Raw genomic sequence first — 13,008 nt, forward strand, 5'->3', positions numbered from 1 at the left:
GTTTGAGTTTCATCGTTGCCAAATCAGTTTTAACTGCAATATAGTAAGTTTCATGAGTTTCAGAGTCTATCTTACCTTGCTCTAAGAAGTGATCCAGTAACAGGTTGTGTATGTCATTTTTGTTGGCTTGGTAGGGAACTTCTAGTTGATACTCATGTGCAAGAGTTTGTAATTCAGTCCTCTTGGCACGACTTAAAGTCCCTATTTCACCTGCTGGATCTGTACGGAAAGCTTGGAGACGAAACATGGTGAAATTAGCAAATAAATGTACAACGAATATACCGTTGTGATATAGTGAATGTCAGAAACAGGACAACGTGGCAACTGGTACCTATCCTGTGGAATCTTTAACAATTAAAGTTAAGTACAAGATGTTAAATGATTAATTTAAATCAAGGACGCAGGAAATCTTGTACCCGGTACTCATATAAGAGGATAAGGGCAAGAAAATCCTACTAAACAAGTGAAACTGAGTTTCTAAAACAAATGAAACAGTTAATTGCCTCAAAAGTAAAATTGGTAGTCCAAGGATGTAGGCATACCTTGCCGAGTCTCTATAGGACATGAGCAAGTTTTCCCACTGAAATTAATATGATACTTACAGAATTAGCGAACTTTTGTGCTCTGAAAAAGAAAGCTAATTCCCTACCAATATGTATGTATCATCATCTCTGACTGACGTGTAGGGGTGCGAGGTGTCAACTGGTGACGAGAACTGCTGCTGAGGTCCCAATTCAGCAACTAAAGTTCGTGCTAGAGGAACTATGGCCCTCTTTATCCTCCTACAGTCAGATTGCAGAAGATTAGGTGCACTTGGCCCGGGGGCAGACCACAGTACCAGGGTACCAATATGATGATCTGTCGAAAATATGAGAAATATCCAAGGGACAAAAGATGGTAAACACGAGTAATAACACGGAGGGAGAGATGACCAATTAAGAGTATGACTGAGGCCTACAGTCACCACGTAATCCAAAGTTGTCTCACCTTCACCATATGCTACTCATGGAATGCACAATACACACAGCACCATATAAAAATGAAATTGAATATGAAAAATAGTAAAAGCTACGTTACTAAAGCCAAATACGCATACCATAAATTACTACTTGGCACCAGTACCTGAGTGAAGCTTCTAGGGCAGGCCCCCACTTATATGTGACGGTAACGCGTTGGTGTTCGGCTGTTTCAAAAGCTAGGGGTATGGCCTCGTCACACAAAAGAAACAAAAGAGAAAATCTGGAACTTTTGTCTGTGGTAAGGTAATGGGAAGACACACAAAACACAAGTAAATTTAACAATGAAATTTTAATTACGTTAGAAAAGCAAAACATGAATAAAATTGGACATAAAAATTGTAACATAAATCAATCAAACAAAATAATAAAAATAATCACTGGCAAATGAAAAGTTACGTTAATACAAGTGAGTAATATTAAATATATTAGTGCAGGAATATTGGCTTCAAGCTGCCACCTCCCTTAGTACACGTAAGCCAAGGCTTAGTCTACCAATGAGACGTGTTAACTTGTGGAAAGCATGATATATTCTGCCCTCCTCAGGTCGTGGTGGCTCAGACATCAGCTCGTGTGGCGGGTGGAGGAGCAGGTGCGACGGGCGCCAGCCAATCAGCGACAAACAGTTTGCCGGTTTGAGTGGCGGAGGTGGAGCAGGTGTCCCGGTGTTGGATACGTTTTGCTCTGGGGCAAAACTTGTTGTTGTACTTGTTGGATATATCTTCTATATTAGTTGTTTCTGGGCCGGAGTTTGGATGGAAGAGCAGGCTCAATCTCTCTTGAAGGAGATTATCGTCACAATATATATATATATATATATATATATATATATATATATATATATATATATATATATATATATATATATATATATATATATATATATATATATATATGTCGTACCTAGTAGCCAGAATGCACTTCTCAGCCTACTATGCAAGGCCCGATTTGCCTAATAAGCCAAGTTTTCATGAATTAATTGTTTCTCGACTGCCTAACCTACCTAACCTAACCTAACCTACCTTTTTCGGCTACCTAACCCAACCTAACCTATAAAGATAGGTTTGGTTAGGTTAGGTAGGGTTGGTTAGGTTCGGCTATATATCTACGTTAATTTAAACTCCAATAAAAAAAAATTGACCTCATACATAATAAAATGGGTAGCTTTATCATTTCATAAGAAAAAAATTTGAGAAAATATATTAATTCAGGAAAACTTGGCTTATTAGGCAAATTTGGCCTTGCATAGTAGGCCGAGAAGTGCGTTCTGGCTACTAGGTACGACATATATATATATATATATATATGACAATGTCAGACCACGGAGGAAAAATGAAACAGGAAATTTCCTTAAGTACTTTCGTATATTAAATACATCTTCAGAAGGTCTTCACCTTCTGAAGATGTATTTAATATACGAAAGTACTTAAGGAAATTTCCTGTTTCATTTTTCCTCCGTGGTCTGACATTGTCACATTCTTAATCACGTGTTTATTTTCGTGATATACATATATATATATATATATATATATATATATATATATATATATATATATATATATATATATATATATATATATATATATATATATATATATATATATGTATATATGTCACACCTAGTAGCCAGAACGCACTTCTCAGCCTACTATGCAAGGCCCAATTTGCCTAATAAGCCAAGTTTTCATGAATTAATGGTTTTTTGACTACCTAACCTACCTAACCTAACCTAACCTCACAGTCTCCGTGGTGTAGTGGTAAGACACTCGCCTGGCGTTCTGCGAGCGCTATGTCATGGGTTCGTGTCCTGGCCGGGGAGGATTTACTGGGCGCAATTCCTTAACTGTACTTTATGTTTAACGCAACAGTAAAATGTGTACTTGGATGAAAAAACGATTCTTCGCGACAGGGGATCGTATTCCAGGGACTTGCCCGAAACGCTACGCGTACTAGTGGCTGTACAAGAATGTAACAACTCTTGTATATATCTCAAAAAAAAAAAAAATAACTTTTTCGGCTACCTGAACTAACCTAACCTATAAAGATAGGTTAGGTTAGGTTAGGTAGGGTTGGTTAGGTTCGGTCATTTATCTACGTTAATTTTAACTCCAATAAAAAAAATTAACAAACACCATACTATGGTGTTAAAGGCCTCAAACACCATACTATGGTGTTTGAGGCCTTGCTCTGGACCTACTATGACAGCCTACTGTGCAAGGCCCGATTTGCCTAATAAGCCAAGTTTTCCTGAATTAATATTTTTTCTCTAATTTTTTTCTTATGAAATGGTAAAGCTACCCATTTCATTATGTATGAGGTCAATTTTTTTTATTGGAGTTAAAATTAATGTAGATGTTTGACCGAACTTAACCAACCCTACCTAACCTAACCTAACCTATCTTTATAGGTTAGGTAGCCGAAAAAGTTAGGTTTGGTTAGGTTAGGTAGGCTACGTAGTCCAAAAAACATTAATTCATAAAAACTTGGCTTATTAGGCAAATCGGGCCTTGCATAGTAGGCTGAGAAGTGCATTCTGGCTACTAGGTACGACATATATATATATATACATAAATATGTACATATATATATATATATATATATATATATATATATATATATATATATATATATATATATATATATATATATATTTATATATATATATATATATATATATATATATATTTATATATATATATATATATATATATATATATATATATATATATATATAACGTTTGTGAGGGTACCACCTCTGGTGCCAATGTGGGGACCCATAGCCCATATATATATATATATATATATATATATATATATATATATATATATATATATATATATATATATATATGTCGTACCTAGTAGCCAGAACGCACTTCTCAGCCTACTATGTAAGGCCCGATTTGCCTAATAAGCCAAGTTTTCATGAATTAATGCTTTTTCGACTACCTAACCTACCTAACCTAACCTAACCTAACTTTTTCGGCTACCTAACCGAACCTAACCTATAAAGATAGGTTAGGTTAGGTTAGGTAGGGTTGGTTAGGTTTGGTCATATATCTACGTTAATTTTAACTCCGATAAAAAAAATTGACCTCATACATAATGAAATGGGTAGCTTTATCATTTCATGAGAAAAAAATGAGAGAAAATATATTAATTCAGGAAAATTTGGCTTATTAGGCAAATCGGGCCTTGCATAGTAGGCTGAGAAGTGCGTTCTGGCTACTAGGTACGACATATATATATATATATATATATATATATATATATATATATATATTTTATTAAATATGACCGAAAAAGTAAGATTAATAATTCTAACACGAATTTTCTCAATCTTTCGTACATTATGCTTCACTGTTGGAGGTAAATCAAAAATCACTTCTCCAAAATTCATTTTTATTTCAAGTCTGACGCGACACGGGCGCGTTTCGTAAAACTTATTACATTTTCAAAGACTTCACAAATACACAACTGATTAGAACTTGCGTTTCCCTGATTTTATATCTACATTTGAGTGAGGTGGGAAGGGTGATGTGGCATTACATTTGAGTAAGGTGGGAAGGATGATGTGGCATTAGAGGATATTAATAGGGTATTAAAAGTATCTATAGTATTTTACTATAAAACCAGAAAAACGGCCAGCCTACTCATGAGAAACTCTCCAGACACGAAACAGAACGCTTTAAAAGAGACTAACGTCGTCTATGCCTTCAAATGCCCACTTGGGGACTGTAAGCTCCAAAAAACCCAGTATATAGGCAAGACAACAACATCTCTTTCTAGGCGTTTAACGATGCATAAACAACAGGGCTCCATTAAGGAACATATAATCTCTTCCCATAACCAAACCATCGCCAGAGAAATCCTAGTAAACAACACAGAAATCATCGATAGATACAGCGATAGCAGGCGGCTCGACGTTTGCGAGGCACTACACATCAAGAAGTCAACACCAGCAATCAACAGCCAATTATTGCACAACTATATTCTACCCACCTCAAGACTCCGCTCCAATATAGAAGCATCAAGAAATATGGACCAATAGGCTTTCTACAAACACTTCTATTCAATATCCATTGTTTCGTGTTCTGTCTTGTGTTGATACTTTTAATACCCTATTAATATCCTCTAATGCCACATCATCCTTCCCACCTTACTCAAATGTAATGCCACATCACCCTTCCCACCTCACTCAAATGTAGATATAAAATCAGGGAAACGCAAGTTCTAATCAGTTGTGTATTTGTGAAGTCTTTGAAAATGTAATAAGTTTTACGAAACGCGCCCGTGTCGCATCAGACTAGAAATAAAAATGAATTTTGGAGAAGTGATTTTTGATTTACCTCCAACAGTGAAGCATAATGTACGAAAGATTGAGAAAATTCGTGTTAGAATTATTAATCTTACTTTTTCGGTCATATTTAATAAAATATGTCTACAGGAAAGACTGCTACCAAAATATATATATATATATATATATATATATATATATATATATATATATATATATATATATATATATGACAGTGTCAGACCACGGAGGAAAATTGAAACAGGAATTTCCTTAAGTACTTTCGTATATTAATACATCTTCAGAAGGAGTGAAACTCCTTCTTAAACTGAAAGCTTAGTGAAGCTAGTGGTGCAGCTTAAACTTCACCACTATGGTGTTTGAGGCCTTGCTCTGGACTATATGCGTTCCTATTTCAGTAACGGACATTAATATGTAGTCATCAATAACCTAACCTCCCTCCCTCTACCGTTGACAGTAGGGGTGCCACAAGCCAGCATCTCGGGACCTCTCCTATTTCTTATATAAATCAATGATTTGCCTAACATTTATAACAATCTTAAACCTATACTATTTTCCCACGATACGTCCTTTGTCTATTCTGACCCTAACCCCCACACACACTATATAATATTGTCAACAGTGAATTAAATAATTTCCACTCGTGGATGTCAAACAACAAACTTATGCTAATTATAGAACAAACCTTCTACATTTGAAATTGCTAGGTAATCATAACATCAGATTGACAATGTTAACATTACTAATAAAAATGAGAAGCTCCTTGGCCTATACATAGACAAGAGACTGAACGTCTGCACCCACATACAACACATAGCCAAAAAAATCTCAAAAATGGTCGGTATATTTACTAAAATTAGATATTATGTTCCCCACTCTGCTCTCCTCCCATTATACTACGCACTAATCTATCCCTATATCACATAAGGTATCTGTGCATGGGGTTCAACCACTGCAAATTACTTGAAGCCCATCATCACTCAGTCAAACTCTGCTATAAGAACTATAACAAACTCTGTCTTCAGAAAACACACAGCCCCTCTATTTAGAACCCTTAACATACTAAACTTACACTCACTCCACACATTCTCATGTGCTATATACATGTACAAAGCCTTGTTACTAAATGCTAATCTTGATCTGAAACTTTTCCTTCATAGGTGTTATAGAACCCATGAGCACCACACCTGAAATAGATATCTCTTTGATATCCCCAGGGTCAGATTAAATCTGTGCAAACACTCCATGCAAGTAAAAGGGTCCACCAGTCTTTGGAACTCATTCCCAGAAGAACTAAAAAATTGTCCAACCCATGACGGGTTCAAATGTAAAATAAAAATGTACCAGATTTCATCCTCATTGTTTCTTACCTTGTGCTTCTAACTCGCACTGTGTTTTGTACTATCCACTTCCCCCAAATTATTACTTAAGACCTGTATATCCTTACCAGTTATATCCTTACCAGTGTAATGACCTAAGTCAACTTATGTTGTATTTATTTGTTGATACATTACCTTGCTACAATGTACCCCTTTCATCTTACCTGCCATGTTAGTTAAAAGACCTGCCAGATGCGATATGCGTGTTAATTTGCACGCATATCGCATCTGGATTGCATGATGATAAAATGGATTTGCATGATGATAAAAGTACCAATCTTATTTAATCTCACCAACCCAGTGTTCCTTCTTGCATTGTATTATTATGTTTAATATTTTAATTATTATTATTATTATTATTATTATTATTATTATTATTATTATTATTATTATTATTATTATTACTATTATTATTATTATTATTATTATTATTAGCACATAGCTTCCCATGTCTCCCCCCCACAAGCAGGAACTATCAGTCTAATAGCACCACACACCCTCCCCGTCAACCCCGCACGAAGGTACTACCAGCCTACCAGCAACACACAGCCTCCCCGTCCCCCCTACAAGCAGGCTCTACAAGTCTGCCAGCAGCACACGCAACATTCCCGTATCAATGACAACCAGTCTACAAGCAGCACTCAGCCTCCCCGTCCCCCCACAAGCCCTAACTGTAAACCAGCACACTGCCTCCCCATTTCCTCAACAAGCATGCACTACCAGACTTCCAGCAGTACACAGCTTCCCAGTTACCTTCTCATGCAGGCACTACCAGTCTACCAGCAACACAAAGCCTCTCTGTCTTCCCCACAAGCACTCAAAACCAGTCTACCAGCAGCACATGCCCTCCCCTAGGCATGTTATGGAGTGAAAAGTGGCGTTATCAACGCCATCTATGGACCTGCACTCCAACTCAAGGCTTTGAGCCAAAACAACGCCATCAGATGGGGGAGGTTTGGCGTCTGTGAATTTCATACCTACAGTTAGGAGGTGAGGTCGATGATCATGACCTCAGTTGAGTGAAGTTATGATATCAACTCCATCTAGCTTGTGCATTCGATTTCATTTTCAGATCCCAGGTGAAAGATTATTCTCCTATGTTCTCCATGTAAACGTTTTGTCCAGCAAATGACTTTTATTACCAAAAAGATGACGTGAAAAGTCGATTGTGTTGTGGAAATCAGTTCACCTCGGTCAGTCCTGAACTAATGAATTGTTCCTGTTAGAGGACAAGTGGCCGCCGTCGATAGTAGACAGTGTGTTGGCTGTTGTACTTGTGCAGTGATTGTGTTGACTGACTTACCCGGGATTTGGCCAAGAGGAGTTACAAGACGACAGTATTGGCCGTCTGATGAGAAGTGCTGCTAGCGCCACTAACACCATAGCTGACTTCTGCTATGGTGTTAGTATTGACCCCTGGACGTATTATTTGTGACCTCAGTCAGCGTGTTGCTGACGACCTGTGCCAGTGTGTTTCTGGAGAGCAGATATGGGGTGTTTGAACATCGTGATGATACGATGTGTGGACTGACCCATGTAGAGGAAGGTGAACTCCCCAGTAATTACCGATGAATGTGGACGTCTAATACTTGAAGATAGTGAACTCATTGGGTTTTGAAGAACACTACAGAAATATTGAGTGTCCTGGGTGAAAGCGACACTGTGTACATAAGTATAGTCATACTTCAATAGATAATATATTGGTGAAGGTGTTATTGTGTATTGTTTACCCCCTCCCCATTTTATTCCAAGAACAAATAATTCCTACCGCCAATTCTTGATAACCTACCAGTGACTTGGCGTATCATTAAAGAAAGGGCTCTAAGGCACATTACGCAGAAAGAACTCTGTAACTGGCTGAAGCAGGTCGTAACAAGCAGGCACTACCAGTCTACCAGTAACACACAGCCTGCCAGTCTTCCCCACAAGCAGGCACTTCCAGTCTACCAGCAACACACAGCCTGCCAGTCTTCCCCACAAGAAGGCACTACCAGTCTACCAGTAACACACAGCCTCCCTGTCTTCCCCACAAGCAGGCACTACCAGTCTACCAGCAACACACAGCCTGCCAGTCTTCCCCACAAGAAGGCACTACCAGTCTACCAGTAACACACAGCCTCCCTGTCTTCCCCACAAGCAGGCACTACCAGTCTACCAGCAACACACAGCCTGCCAGTCTTCCCCACAAGAAGGCACTACCAGTCTACCAGTAACACACAGCCTCCCTGTCTTCCCCACAAGCAGGCACTACCAGTCTACCAGCAACACACAGCCTGCCAGTCTTCCCCACAAGCAGGCACTACCAGTCTACCAGCAACACACAGCCTGCCAGTCTTCCCCACAAGAAGGCACTACCAGTCTACCAGCAGCACACAGCCTGCCAGTCTTCCCCACCAGAAGGCACTACCAGTCTACCAGCAGCACATAACCTCCCTGTCTTCCCCACAAGCAAGAACTACCAGTCTACCAGCAACACACAACCTCCCTGTGTTCCCCACAAGCAGACACTACCAGTCTACCAGCAACACACAACCTCCCTGTGTTCCCCACAAGCAGACACTACCAGTCTACCAGCAACACACAGCCTCCTCTACAAGCAGGCAATACAAGTTTACCAGAGTCACACACTTCCACCCCCCACCCCGGCTTCTCACAAGCAGGCACTACCAGTCTACCAGTAACACCAGTCTACCAGTCTACCAATCTACTCCCTGACAAGGACACACCACCAATCCCCAAAGAAAGCATTGGTTTATATTAACATTAACTTTCTATCATGGGATGGGAGAGGAAGGTCTCACTTTGACCATTACCCACTTGATGAACCTTTGAGCAAACTGCATATATCGCAAAGTAGATGATGGTGATGATCGAATTATTTTAACTATTATTTAATTTATTTATTAGGTAACATCCGGTGATATAAGAGTGTCGGTGTTGGTGACAATCATTACCTGGAAATCGTGCCATAGCCACATTCATTATACCTCACACATTAGTTGCAGCTACAGTGAAAAAGTGAAGCTTCCCTGGAACACATCTTAACTAGAAGGAAGTCTCTGTTGTTGATCTCGATATATCTACGTATCTGCCCCAAGGAAAACTTGCTAATGTTCATAATCAGAATAATTATATTTAATTCATTAATATAAAAATGGGAGACAGAAATATTATTTGATGGCTGTTTTAGTGAGAACAATTTCAGAGAACATTACTTAATTTCTCAGTTACTTTGGTAAGACATATATAGATACCTAGCCATTACATGGCTTACTTTGTGCCAAACAATTATCTTAAAAGGTTGTATGTTTAACATTATCAAATAATTTTGAAGTATTATGAAACGGAGAGAGAACAGAACTACAATATGATTTGTACTGAATAGTTGCTGCCATCACAAATAGTTGCTGCCATCTAAGCCTCCTTGAATAAGCAGTTTGCAATGAAAATTGACGGTCTGAGGTGTCTAGTATGTCAGCCAGAAAGTCAAGAAGTATTTAATCAAACAATTCGTTTAATAAGGTTGTTAGGGCAAAGTTTTTCAACATTTATTATTTACTGTCTATCTTGAGAACTGTTGAAAAAGTTAATAGTGGTTTTAGCTGTGTTACATCAGAAGTACTAAGGTAAGTATTTTGTATCATGCTAATGATCTAGTTCTATTGCGCTGACTAAATGTAATGTGGAAAAATTAAAAAAAAAATTGAAAGATTTAGAGCTGGATAAACCTCACGTTTCTATCCTGCCGCATGTGCGCAGCTGCTTTTGATTTATGTTCAACCATAACTACTAGCCACAGTTATTACAGTAAAGATTTCGGAAAAATATCAGGGACATAGTTCAACCTCAAAGGCCCACTTTTCATTTTATGGTAGCTATCGGAGACTTGCAAGTTTACACATAATCTCGTCACGAGGACATTTTTTAATTCCTGGTCGAAAGTTATTTAATTTAATAGTCAATGTTGAGCTTGCATAGATTTGAGAGAAAGGAAATTCTGAGCTTGGTAAGCTGAATTATGAATGGAGAAAATGTTCACGACTTACCATAAAAGTCCTTCGTCACACTCCTTGCCACCTCCTATCATACCTGATATCCACAACCACACGTAAGGAAATAATTTAGATATGAGACATATATTTTTATCTGAACTAAATCACACATCCTAAACACACAACAGGTTCACAAATTTGTCACTTTGCTCTCCAGATGTTTGCTCCCGACACAGCTCTAATCATTCTATTACATCACTGACAATAAATACACTGTGTATTAGTATAGATTATACGCCATAATTAATAAGATTGTTATATTATGATATTCTCATATGTAAGCAATATACATTAACACAAGCTCACCACCATGTGAAACACCTCCTAATGACACAGACGACGAAGTGAGACACACCACCATGGAAGACACACCGCAATGTGTCTCAGTGAAAAACACTCTTATGCAACACACAACTACAAGAGAAAAACAATACCAAGTGAGGCACATCATCACATGAAACACATACCACAAAAGCACACACCACTAAGGGGCATAAGTTAGTATCTTAAAAGTTGTTTAATGTCACCAAATCTTTTTTGACAAGTTGTATATAAAAGGGGCTGCAACTATTCCAAGTTTCAGTATCACAGCCTAAAGAGAAAGGGAGAATTTATTTTTTTTTGTTTTTTTGCAACGAATGTTTTACATTTTCAATAAGCCTCTACAACCACAAGTTTCAAATTAAACCATTTGAAATCATTTGTCATTTCCATGACACTTTTCTATCACATTAGCGTATAATAAAGGATCTGTATGAGCTAATTTTCTAAAATATCTTTAGTTTTACTAATACAAATAGTCAAATTTCCCCCCCCCCCAAAAAAAAAAAAATTATGAAAATATAGCATGTTTAGGACTATTATAAAACCGTTAAATGAACGTAGGGGAAAACGCTTCGTACAGATTGTAGAGACATAAACTCTACATATAAGGTGTAAGTTTCATGTAAATTAAATAAAAAATGAAAGAGTAAAAATTACGTTTATATTACTTAAAAATTTTAATTAAAAAGTAAAATCTAAGGTGCTCCTATTTGTGTCTGAGGGTGACATTAACGAATTTCCTCCAAAATTGGCACCCTCACAAACAGGCTTACGTGCAGTCAGGTATATATGTTTCACTCAAATCGTCTTATAAACAAATAAGAAAAAAATTTAAAAAACAAAAAATCTATTTTTTTTACTATTTTTTTTAATAAATAATAAATTTTTGTATTATATGTTATTGTGATAGCGTAGAGTCATAGATATGATTTCAGTGTACACTTGTTTTGATGTTAATTTTTGACCATTTGGGAAAATTTTTGACACACATAATTCAATTTTTTTTCTCCTTTCTATTTATGCTACGATGCTGAGACTTGGACCAGACGAAACGCTTTTCATATGCAACTAGTCATAAAGTTTGTTTGAAATCGAACTAGTTTTCATTTATTGCATATTTTTAGCCTATTTGGAACTAATGCCCCCTAAGATAGACAACTCAAAGTGAGACACACATACATGTGAAATACAACACGATGGGGAATACTCCACTGAGTATTCAACAAGTGAAACTCACCTCTGAGAAACATCACTGTATAACAAATACCTCCAAGTGAAATACATTACCATGTGACACACACAACAACACCACCAAAGGAGACTCATTACCATGTGACACCAAAGAGACACATTACCATGTGACACCAAAGAGACACATTACCATGTGACACCAAAGAGACACATTACCATGTGACAGCAAAGAGACCCATTACCATGTGACACCAAAGAGACTCATTACCATGTGACACCAAAGAGACACATTACCATGTGACACCAAAGAGACACATTACCATGTGACACCAAAGAGACACATTACCATGTGACATAAAAACACCTCCACACGAGACCAATTACCATGTGACACACACCAATACCACCAAATGTGACACATTACCATATGAGACACACCAACACCACCAAAGGAGACAAATTACCATGTGACACACACCAACACCACCAAACGAGACATATTACCATGTGACACACACAAACACCAGCATACGAGACACATTTTCATGTAACAGACACATACCAACACAACGAAACGAGACGTATTGCAATGTGACACAGACCAACACCGCCAAACGAGATACATTATCATGTGACACACACCAACACCGCCAAATGAGACACATTATCATGTGACACACACACATACACCAACACCGCCAAATGAGACACATTGTCATGTGACACAC

The sequence above is a fragment of the Procambarus clarkii genome, chromosome 62 (assembly GCF_040958095.1).
Source record: "Procambarus clarkii isolate CNS0578487 chromosome 62, FALCON_Pclarkii_2.0, whole genome shotgun sequence".
Taxonomy (NCBI): Eukaryota; Metazoa; Arthropoda; class Malacostraca; order Decapoda; family Cambaridae; genus Procambarus; species Procambarus clarkii.